We start from the raw sequence: 13,565 nt of genomic DNA on the forward strand, positions 1-13,565 counted from the left end.
ATTACCTTTATAAGTTGACTATCTCAGATTATTAAGCACCTAACTAAAAATACTTTAAATTATAATACTTATACTTATAATTATGTAGGCTTTTGCATACAAATAGTTTTTCAAAATTAAAGTTAAATAATGATATGGATAAAACATATACACAGAGACACCATGTGAGTGTAATATTTAGATAGTGGATACAAAGTACAGGGTAAAATAACCAACAATTAAAATAAAAGATCCAAATTAAATAAACATTTAATATATTTGGTTTTGTGAAATGTACCATTTTTTTCTTTGCCACTATGATAATATATAAATACGTATAAATGTAGATTTATCAAACCCTGAATTCATTCCTTGAACTGCTTGAAGCAGAATACTGGATTCTTCCTTGTATTACGCTATCATGTATTATTATTTCTTTTATAACACATATTTTATAATTTTAAATATAATACAAATTGAAAAAATTTTTTATTCTCAAAAATATATATATATTTATATATATATACATATATAACCTAAATATATTATTGTATAACCTTAAATTACTCAAAAAAATAAAATAATAAAATAAGCTAAACTACTTATTTGATACCGGCTATATGATGTAAACAAATAATATGCTAATTATCCTATATATTTTTTTAATTTACATTTACATGAATTTCATTAATAAGTATATTAATATTTATAATAATATTGTTTACTTTTCATATCATTTCAATAGGTTAGGTTAAATTTACAAATTAAAATATTGGTATGTTTACGAATTATTATATTATGCATATTTTATGCTATAAAATTTTAATAATTTACTATTCGAAATTAAAAATATATATCAAAAGTCAATCTATATTATTTATTATAACTGTTTACAATGTTTATCATTCATATGATGTTATTTTATTTACTATCATGTTTATGTGTTTCCTATAATAATTAACCTAATAATGAATACCTACATAAAAGTGATAACCATTTGATAACATTAATCAAATATTTTAAAATTATAATTAATTATTAATAATTTAATGTACATATATTTTTGAAATTAATATTTTTTAGATAAACTTTGTTATATTTTTTTAAACTTAATAAATAATATAAATTTATATTTATTAGTGAATAATTTTTCTAAAACAAATTACTATGAGATAGACAGTACATTTAGTCTACCAATGGTCAATAATAATGTAAAATTATTAATTGTTCTATAGCTTTTGTTATTAAACATACGGAATTAGATCAATGTCATGCATTGTTTTTGAAAATACAAAAAATTAAGTAAGCTTAAAAGTAGGCAACATGCCAAATGTTCATTTGCACAATATTTCTGATGCCAAAAACTATGAGTTTCAAAAAACACGTCATTCTACGTTGATGGGTAAACAATAATATTGTAATAGGAAAATATTTAGGTGTTTGCATTGTGATAAAAGTTGAAAGATGTGTTAACTATAAAATAAATGTAACAATATCATAAACATGTAGTATTAGGCACTCTGAAATTGTAAATATTAAAAAAATATTAGTTGCATTTTTTTAAATAATTAAATACCATAGTTGAAATAATTATCTTGGTGATTTTAATAAAATTTAAGAAATAGTTATAACAAAAAATCGAATTAATTGTGATCAATATAATATATATGATATTAATACAGATTAACTAGTAACTAATATACTACAATGTAGGTATTACCATTTACCATGGATTAATGTAGTATACGTATAAGGACTATTACAACTCTAAAATACAAATCAACTGATCACCATAATTCTGCATTTAACCACTCAGATTTCCATTGCATAATCCAAAAGTCTAACTGCCAAATCTATACGGGTCCTGTCTGTCTAAAGTAGATACTTTAATCTAGTGTTTTACTGTGGTATATCATTCGTCATTCTAAATTCTAAGGTTAAATTTGCAAGTGAAGAAACGCTCTTAAAAAAATAAGTAAGAATTCCAGTAGACTTTTTACATTATATGTATTGCATTATTTGGAGTATTCATGAAACTATTAAATTATATATTATATAGTCCAGTAAAGTTTTTTCTACTAATCTAGCAAAATTCTACGAAAAAAAAAAATTATAATAGGTAACATCTACAATAATAGATATGGTTATTTTTATTATAGTTTGCATAAATATATATTGCAAAAACGTCTATAATATAGACATTATATTATAATGTGTAAATTTGAAAAAAAAATTGTGAGAATAGAAAACGTAATATAGAATAGCGTGGGAATATTTAACAGAACACTATGCAGTCCAAATTCCATTGAAATAGTTTTATTTTATGTTTAAGTCATCAGCAAACATTTTTTTTAAATTTGTATTTTATTAATTTTAAATAAAACAATGTTAATTGAAAGGAATTAATGTAATTAGACGAATTACTGGATGTCACTTAAAACTATTCTGATAAATGTTGGATATTTACCCATACAATATTTTGTTGGAAAAAAAATTTATTTTTCAACGTTGCAACTTTTTCATATATATTTTTTTTCAAATCACCATAATATGTGACTCTTCTTTCTGTAATGTTTGTATAAGCTTGACGTGCATGTCATATAATATATTGATACATTAAATCAATTAAGATAAATATTGTAGAATAATATCATGTGCAGTTGGAAATAGTTAATTTGTTACGTGATTATTTGTGATAATACAAAAAGTATAATAAGTTCAACATATTATTTAATATTAAATAATTAAAGTTTATTTTATGTGCTTAATAAATTGAAAAATATACAAGTAATTTTTAATTTTATAAACTATTACTTTTTTAAATAATAAGAACCATAATTTCTTAAGATTATTATTAAATAAGATATTAGTCAATTTCATTGCGTTTAGTATACTTAGTGATAATAATCTATTTTTTATGTTTAATATATTTTATTGACCATTTAAGTATTTTTTAATTAATTATATAAATTATAATTTAAACGTAAATAAAGATGTATGTCCAAGCAAATATTTTACCATATTTGTATAATTAAATTTGGAATATTATATTGTCTATTCCTAACATATGAAATATTTTGTAGCGTAAACTGTAAATCATGGTGCTGATTTAATGAGAAAAAAATAAAGAATGAAACAGAGGCAAAATTTAATAAATATAGTATAAGACGTCATATATTGTTATAAGAAGACGGTTTGTTAAAAAATGTAGTTAATAGGAAACTAAACACAAAAATGTGTCGAGAATAGTAAAATGGCCAAGTGATGGATGGGAGGTTAAACAGGATATTCAATCAGAAGTCTATGCAGTTATGTCCTGACGTAGTTCTATATTATTACCTTAGCTATTTTTTTTGCTTTACACAATGTGTAATATTGTAAAATATTCGTAAGGTACGAAGAACAATAAAATATTTTGATTTGAGATTTGCTATTGATGTAAGGTTAAATTTTGTGGACAATAGCAGTTATCGATGTGCACAATTATTTAAAAAATATGAATAATTTGTTATTTCTGGTTTCTGTTTAATATTTTTTTTAAAACGGTTTAGAATTTTGATCAGATAAATATCTCGCTTCGGCTTTAATTAATCAAGAGTCGATTTTTGAGTAACTATAGGTACATAGTACGTACCCACAATACATTGGCTCACACAACTTGAGTGTTAGTATAGTGTTACCTAGCAGGAATAATTCAATATCAACTTATAATTTAGACATAGATATTATACGAAACAATATTCTTCATCAATTTAGTTATATTTTTTTTTCAGTAAATGTTGGGTAACAACTAGTTAAACAATAAAAAATTAAGTAATAAGTAACTTTTTTTTATAATATTATATTAAGTTATAACTAAACTAGTTAACAAAAAAAAAATAAGTACTTAATTAACTTAGTTATTTTATCTTAACTTAAATTAATTTTAAAAATAGATTTAAAAATGTTCCTAATATATAATGAATTACTAAATAAACTTTAATTTTAATTTCTTTTTTTCATTAATAGCTTCTTATATTATAAACTAAGATACTTATAAGCTCAACAGCAGCCTTTGGGTGCATAGAATAATATTCGATATTCTCCATATAATATTATATTAGTCAGTTAAAAATAAAATTAAATTAAAAGTTATATCATAACTTAGTTAATTTATAGTTAATACAATATATGAGAACGAGTAATTTAAAAATTGATGTTTAGCTTAACTAAATTTGTTAATAGTTCCATAAAAATGTATAATCTACATATTTACTTCAATAATTTTTTTCTTAATATAACTTAGTATAAATTAGTTTTAAAAAAATGATTACATTGCCTTGCACTGCCAATAATCATTATTCAATATTTCAAATTCTAAAATAACAAAAATAATTTTTAATTTATATTATTATATTATAAACAGTATACATATATATTAAAGAGGGGACACACAATTTTACGATAAGAAAAATACCGTACTTTTTATTCTATTAATAATTTTTAACAGAAGAAGCACTAAAAACAAAAATCTATAACATATTTTGGAATAGATAATATATGTTTTAAATTACTCAGTGGTCATTAATATAGATGATTTCATATTGATTTTGAGAACGATGTTATACGATATTGTTATCTTTATCCATCCAACACGTAGTATAAGAAAATAATTCTACTAGACTAGAGTTCTGAAATAGTGAGTTTTAAATTGATAATATTACTATTGAGAATTCATCGACAATCGTCTCCTATTTATTTATTTATTTTCCTTTTTATTTACTATACGTAGGAAAAAAAAATTATATTTAGAAATAAGAACTTAAAGATTATATTTTCTTATTTCTAGTCTTAACATTTTTTTTTATAAATAAATAACATTTTATTAAATATTTTGATTATTTAAATAGTAAACCTAACTTTTTTAAGAAAAATGTTTTCGCAGTCAAAATACTCAAATGAAATATGGCTTTTTTTCATTAAAAATTAAAATCAATTTTTCAATGTGGACGGTAAATCAATGTAATAAAGATAACTTACTGTTAACAAGTTTAAGATTATCATGAAAGACCTTTTTCTTTATAGTGATTTTTATTAGAGTGGGATACAATTTTAATTTAAAATTTAAATAACTCAAAAAAATTTACTATAATTTGAACATTTTTTTTCTTATTATGCATACAAAATAATCATATTATTGTGAAAATTCAAAGTACCTACGAACTACGGTTATACACATTTGAGTAACAACAAAAAAAACAAAATAGATTTTCTCAAAAAACTGGTTTTGCGTAAAAATTCCCATTTTCTTTCATTCTTTTTTATTTAAAAATTATTATGTGATCACTTGCCAGTTTAAATTTAAGTGGAATGTTGGATGATATATTAATTTTAAAAGTAAATACCAAATACATTTATTTTAGTGTATTTTTCTATTTAATCCTATGCCTATATCATTTTTAACTCAGTATTTATGACTGATGATAATTAATAATTGATAATAATGTAAACCACAACCTCCATTGAAATATATTAAATCAATTTCCCCACAAAAATAATGAAAAATTATTGAAATTTAATGTAAAGAGATAGATTGTCTATATTATATTTTACTTTAACACACAAATATTTAAGAAAACTAGTACAAAAACATTTATTCGACACATAACTTCATAAAACTGCGTTTTGCTTTTTAAATATTTGTATAGTATATAATATTCATAGTTAGTAGTTATATGTATTAAGATTATTGCATGTATATAAGTGTAAATTATTACAAAACTTATAAATGATTTTTTTTACTTGTTATAATGAAGAAAATAATACAAGTGAAGTACCTACCAACCTACATACTTACTTATTAAAATGTAAGATGAAACATTTAATCACACTGAATAAATAATGAAAAAGTTAATTTAATATTATTACAAGTTTCTAATATTCATATTGTACAAGAAGTATATATAATATATATACACAGGATGATTCTTTTATCATTAAACGCTCATTATTTCAAAAAGTGTTGAGTTTACAATTTTTTTTTTCAAAATATTTAGTTTCGTGCTTTTTCAAAACTATATAACATTTTTATTTTATTCACCCTTATATTTAGTAGTGAAATCGTTATCAACTTTCGATTTTTAAATAACAATCTACATTTAAAATTTCATAAAATAGTTAGGATATTTTTTTTATGAATTTTAACATTAATATTATAATTTTTAATTTAGTTTATAATTTGCTCAAAGTTGGGTGGTTTGAGTTTTTAGATGTTCGTCCTACAGGTTATTATTGCCGTGAGTCATTGGTAACGACAGGTATAAAGTTCATCGTTGCGTCCATAGCCAACAATGGGTTTACTAGATATGAATATATGAAACAAAAAGTATTAAAAAAACCAAAGACCACTAACTTTTAAAAGCTATATCTCGCTAAAAATTAATGAAAAATAATAATTTGAACGTTAAATTTCTTAAAAAATAGCCCTATTAATTTAGTATATTTTAACTATAGGTTTCCATATGAAAATCAAAAGTTGATTAAATACTATTAAATAAAACACTAAAAAAAAAAATTTAATACAGTTTGAGAAAAGCATAAAACAAAATATTTTGAAAAAAAAGTTAAAACTTGACGAAATAATGAGTGAGTGTTAAATGATAAAAGAATCACTCTATATATAGATATATATATAATTAATTATAATTTAATACCATGATATATACAAATACATATAGGTATAATGTAATTAAATTTAATTAATAATTATTATAAATTATAATAATAGATGTACTCGTATATTGTTTTTAATTAGTTTTATGTGTGCAACTAAATATAGCTATATTTATTTTGTCCATTATATTTTCTTACTCTAATAATAATACACGAACAAATATTAAAACGGAAAGTTATACCGAAAAAAAAAGAAAATTATTATAAACAAGAGACTTGACATAACATTTTAATATAGGTATAATGTAATGTATTGTGTATATCGAAATATTTACTGGTATACAATAAACTTATAAATTACGACCAAATGCACATTATTAGATTACACAATCTAACTATTTTATATGTAATCATAGTTATGGATATTCAAAAACAATCCTGACTAATTAGCTTTAAATATTAAAATACATTTTTCATTGCTTTTAGGTTTTTAAAAATAATTTGTTTAAACAACAAATAATATAAAATGAAACAAGTTGTATCAGTTTTATTTTATATACGGAGACTTATAAAATAAATAAATATATATTGTGTAAGTTAAAATACTGGTAATTGATTTTAATGTTTTAAGAGTGAATAATTTCTGGTAATGTATTTTATTAATTATAATATAATTGTCATGAAAAATATATTTTTCAAAATCCAATTAAAAACTAAATGTTTAATAATAAGAAAGTAAAAGGATTTTTAAAAAGACTTAATCGGGATTTAAATATAATATGAGAGAGGAGAAAAAAATTCAACTTCAAACAATTCATGTATTCTTTTGATACTGCATATACATGTAATACAATATAATAATAAATAAAGTAGGTATGTCTAATATAATACTCCATATATTTTACAATACTTCATTTGTAAAAAAAAAAATGTATGTGTTAAATCTAAGGAAGGATAATCATGTGGTAAGTGCTAGAATTTATTTGTATGTATTCTTTGAACGAAATATAAAGAGTATCTGAAATTAAATATTTAAAATACCTGATAAAGATTTTTACTTTAGAAAATTTAAATTATAGTTGTGGTTATTAAAAATGCATAAGTATGCACAATCTTTGTTGAAAATATTGTGTTTATGTATTAAATTAATAAACAACATATAAAATACCAAGTGTAAGCTTAAAATATAATATCAGTTATATTATACAAATTGTTGAAAAAAACCATTTTAAAATGACTATTTTTCAATTCAGATTTTTAAGATACACCTTCAATAACTATAGAAATCTGTATCATACTTTATAGTTTTGTATGATTATATTATCATATTATTTATAAAAAAAAATTTATTTTTGGTAAGAAAATGGAAATTACATATTTTATTTGAATTGAATAAAAAAAGAAGAAATTGTTTCTTGAAATAAATAAAATTAGAAGAAAAAAATTGAATAAACTAATACTTCTTCTAGTTATACATTTTAAAAATATGTTTTATCATAATAAAGTATGAAGTGCATGTAAAATATATTATAATAAATGCATAGGTATATAATATAATATAACCATTACCATATATTTAAATTATAACTTTGATAAAGATAATTGAAATTTGTTAAACTCTATAAAGTCTAAATACGTATTTAACCATACAAATAACATTTATGTATACATTTAAATGATAATTTTTATGAATTCTAGAAATAAACTGATGGATAAATTAAAAACTGAGTATTACGGAAAAGCCATACATATACGTATTATTGATAACCTACTAGCAAAAATCTCCGCTAAAAAGATCGTTTTTACAAATGTTGGGAAAACTTGTTCCAGCCAAATTAAACAGTAGGGTTAAATAAAAGTTAACAACATTTATTAGTTTTAGAATACAGATAAAGGATTTTTAAATTTTGAGCCAACCGATGAACGATTTGGTTTTACAATAATGCGTGTGTGTTTTTGTGTATATCTGACATCATCTTTAGGATCAGTATAGATTTTTAATAAATTGTATTTAGTTGGTATTTTATGGGATCATAAGTTAAAATTTTAGTACTTTATAAAATAACAGGAAAAACAAAAAAAAAATACAAAGGAAAGCGAAAATTTGTATAGAAAATAAATATTAAAAATAATCAATTTTTATTTTTATTTTGGTTTAACTCAACAACAAATTTTCTTAGATACTTGACATTTTTATCAAATATATTTTATATTAATATTTTCTGTGTATTTTTAAATTTTTATATTTTGACTTGTGCTATATAAAAATATTTGACACATACTTTGTTTTTATTATGTTGTTCAATAGGTTTAGATATTTAATGCAAAGTTCCTAACAATTAGGTTATATTTAACAAAAATTTAAAAATTATATTAATTTAAATTCGTATGCGATTAAGTAAAATAAAGAATAATGATTTTAGTTATTTTTTAGTAATTTAATAATATTATTTATGAATGCTTGAAACTTTTAACGTGTACATTTTTAAATACTTTTTTACAAAAAAATAATTCAACTTACTGTATTAGTAAATGAATTACTTTAATAACTATAAATATAGGTATCATAAAATATACTTAGGAATACATATTATAATAGGCTAACTTCTTAGCTCAGAATCTTTTTTCATATGGAATGATTTATTATTGAATTTCAATTTAATATGTATGTATTACAGTGACTTACTCTTCGATGACTAAGTTCACTTGACTCCCCGTTTTTTTTTTAATACATACAATAAATGGTAAATTATTTAAAATTTACAAAAAGACAGTGTTAATTCATATTGGGGTGTAAACCAAGTTTGAACAGAGAGTGGAAGTTAAGTAAAATATCTGAAAAACCGGTTGTTTATACAAGACGTAAATGTGTAATCTAAATTCAAAAATACTCCGGATATAGTGCGTACAGCAGTTAAAATGATAATATATGAAGTGGAAAATCATTTACAATTTAAGAATCTATTAACATATTTTATTCATTATATTACGTATATTTTGTATATTACCATACAGTGAGTCCCACGATATTTGGTTAATTAATGTGGTAATGGCCGAGTTTCCTCATACGGGTAATTGAACAAATTAGATCGTGTGACATATTTTAGTCAACAATAACGTTTAATAACTAAATCATAAATATATTATAATATATTTGTATACATGCAAGATTATAATATATAAGCTATAAACACTATATATTTTTTGCAAATATATCACTATAATTAAAAAATAAATAAATAATAATCATTATTCATAACTTCTAACCTTTACCTGAACCTTTACCTCGTAACATTGTCCACAAATATCAAAATAAATTAGACCTCGTATTAAATATTTTAATGAAACATTCAATCAGTATTCTGATCAATATGTGTAAAGATATAACCTGTGTTTTGACTAATGGTAAAATACACAGTCATCAAACAATGTTTTAGGTATTCCAGTATTTGGGAATTATGCCATATTTAATCCTAAGCAACTTTTATTTTCTATCCTTAGTAAACTTTATTTTTATCCGTGACGAATTCTTATTATGACATTTTTTTTAAATACCCACCTTACATAAATATAACAAAGAAAAATTTTGACTATTTGATTGGGTTCATACTCATATAGATAATTCTAATAAAGAAAATTAGGTGTCAATACAATAGGTATTTAGTAAATGATGATCAACAATAATTTTATTGGAAAGAGGACTTATTTATTTCGCTGAAACATCTTATTTTAAAAATATATATTGACACAACTTGCTGCTGTTTATACCTAATGTTTATATCATCTAAATATCGACTTTGACGATTACTGTTTATACTTTGTATCAGTAAGCTACTAGTACAATAGATAGTAAGATACCATTGAGTTTTAAATTTATGAAAATGGTAAAAGCCATATATTAGTTTTAAACTGCATTTATATTTTATTTTATTTTTATAATTTGTAAATCTAACACAAATCATGATGTTAAATGTATTTAAGTAGTTTTGTATTGATATAATGATCCACTCTCTCACTCACGAATATTATGTAAAGGTGAGGCATTGATGAGTACATAAAGTAAAATGGGAAACTATATTCCACCGATTCAGTTGTTATTATACTTAAATAGTCATTGGAATACTTTATAGAAGCATGTTAGATGAATTTTGATGAGCAATTAGTAACAACTGATAATATGATATAATAGGAATGTTTTTCTATTTTTCTCTCTTGAATAATTTAGTAAACATTTCTAAACTATTTTGAGGTAAGAATAACAAATTAATGTTTAATTAATTATCTAAGTAGAGGTTAGGTTACTTTTGTAATTATTTTAGACGTTATAATTATATTTTTATTTTTATTTAAATACATGTTTGTTTTATAAATATGTGTGATTTTGTATGTTAGAAAAATGTACTAATATTGAACGAGGTATTAGAAGAATGTGTCAGGAATCTGTATTCCATTATACTTTTCAACAAAATTAAAATTTAGTCATTAACTTATATTTAATATCTAAAATATGTTTTATTTAAAAATTCAACATAGTAGATACAAGAAATAATATATAAGAAGCTTCGTCTTATCCCCAGGTTCCTTTACAACACATCACCATTACATCCAAGCCGATAGTCAAATAAGTAGTCAAAAAATAAAACAGGTGGATACAGATCGTGATTTAATAACAATTATTAGGTAATATCGTCATTCACTGAGTGACGATGGCATTAATCGGTAATTAATTAATTCTTACTATAAAAATGTTTATTTTAACCTTGTAACAATAATATTAGTAACATTATTGTCCAATTATAATTTTTATCATGGAATAATAATACTTAGTTAAAAATTATTAGTTAATTACTTAACTTATTATAAACTTTGTATATATTATATATGATAATTTTAATGTATATTATAATATTATAATCTGTATAATTATGATCGTTATCACGAATCATGATACATCGAATGTAAACAGATAACGCAATCCGAAGCGTAACAAAAATATAGCAAAACCACACGACCGTAGTCAAAGCCCAAAGGCTCTACATGCATGCACTTAACGCATAATATAAATAAAAATAAAAATAACAATATTTACGTTTGTATTCAAGCAGTCGTTAAGTCGTTGCAGTGTACGTTCGTTAACCAGAAGGTGTCGTGAAAAAAAAAAAAGACCGTACGCAAACGAGACGTGAGAAAAGACTTACAACACGTGGTACACACTCACAACACGCCGTCGGATGACTGAAGCTTATAAATAAACAATCCGAAGGCGGCACGATTTTTTGCAACTACGTTACCTATACAATATAATATAGTAAAATGAGTATTTCATATATCATTTTATTTCACTACTCGTTAACGACGACGAGAGTCTATCGAGTCCAATTTAGACAAGTGAAACTTTTGTGAGGGAGAAAACGACCAAAAAAAAAAAATACACCGGTAAAAACGTATTTTCAAAACATCGATGGTAACGTAAGTGGCATGAATACGACTCGGACGGAAGACACGATGCACGCGCGACGACCGGACGAGGCCAACTGAAACGCTGTCGCCGTCGCCCCGCGCCCGTCGGCTACCAACACTGATGCTGCCGCCGCCACCACCGCCGCCGCCACCGTCTAAGGAGAACCTCCTCGCACCGCGCGCCGGGTGTCCGGTTCATCGGCTGCGGCGACGGCATGCCAACAACGCGGCGATCCCCACATACCCCATCATCGTTAACCGAATCAAGGATGGTCGGGGTTGTTCGCCGTCGACGCAGTTGTTGTCGTAGAACCGATCGACAGGAGGATATCTCCTCAACGTTTGAGAGAAAAAAAACACTGAGCACCAACCGACATCGTATCTAAAACTTGGGGAGAAATACACCGAAACAAAGAGGTGCGTTCCGAACGACGGTATTCAGGTTAGGCATGTCTGGTAAAACTAGAATATTTTGTCTGCGCAAGATTTTGTTTTCAAATACGGGGTATTTCGTAAAAAATCTCATATAATATATTATATTTTTAACTTATTTAATCAAATCCGGCTTAACCGCGTAGGTAACCAAAATCCCTTATTTCTGATATCAAGACTTTTCGAAAATAAAATTTAAAACTACACCGATAAATCAAACTAGATACTTCCGCACATCAAAAATAATAGAACAGTTATTAATATTTCTCGTTTTCTATAATATTATATGACATCATTATAATATGCATTATTATTAAGTATCAGGTATTATAATATAGTAAGTATGTATATAAACTAAATACCTATCATTACATGATAAATAATAATTTAGGGAAATATGGTCCAAAGAACTGATGATTTATACATATTATTGTTTATTAAAATATTATTAATTATTAATTTATAAATAGACTGCGCATTGGAGTATTAAATTTGTGTGGCTTTTATGAGTATTTAAAAAAATTTTATCTTGTATTTAACAGTTATTATATACTATGTTATTAATTAAATACATATTATGAAAAGTGTATACTAACTGTTTATGTATATGATACCTATTTTAATATTCTATACATTTATTTTTTATATAACACTGCAGAACTCGTAATGATACGAAAGGGATCGGATAATATTTATAGTTTCATTTGCATGTTTTTTTTTAAAACGCTCCAATTTTAAACTGAAATAAATAAACTACAAATCAATAACTATACATACTAGGGCCAAAATAATTCTAAATAAAGATTTTATTATAATAGATATTGAAAGTTTAATTATTTTCTAGATTGGATATTTTTTTTTTTTTAAGCACATAAATTATAATACTTCATATCCACAATACCTTTACTTTTTTGGCTTTTTCAATTTCAAAATAATATTTTAAATCTATGTATGCAATATTTAATACAATTTCCAACGAAGAAACAGATTACAAATTTTCTAGGACAAAATTAACTTTACTGAGAAAGTCTTTGTTTAAAATT

The 13,565-nt window shown here is 23.4% G+C and overlaps 1 protein-coding gene across 1 annotated transcript in view; it reads right to left on the reverse strand.

Moving 5' to 3' along the window:
- Positions 1 to 12,177, reverse strand: part of LOC132919693 (uncharacterized) — a 200,910-nt gene extending 188,733 nt beyond the window's left edge. The window contains exon 1 of the mRNA XM_060981474.1: positions 11,720 to 12,177. The gene's annotated coding sequence lies outside the window, so the exon portion shown is untranslated. The remainder of the gene's footprint in view (positions 1 to 11,719) is intronic.
- Between the last annotated feature and the right edge of the window lie 1,388 nt (positions 12,178 to 13,565).

The sequence above is a fragment of the Rhopalosiphum padi genome, chromosome 2 (assembly GCF_020882245.1).
Source record: "Rhopalosiphum padi isolate XX-2018 chromosome 2, ASM2088224v1, whole genome shotgun sequence".
Lineage (NCBI taxonomy): Eukaryota > Metazoa > Arthropoda > Insecta > Hemiptera > Aphididae > Rhopalosiphum > Rhopalosiphum padi.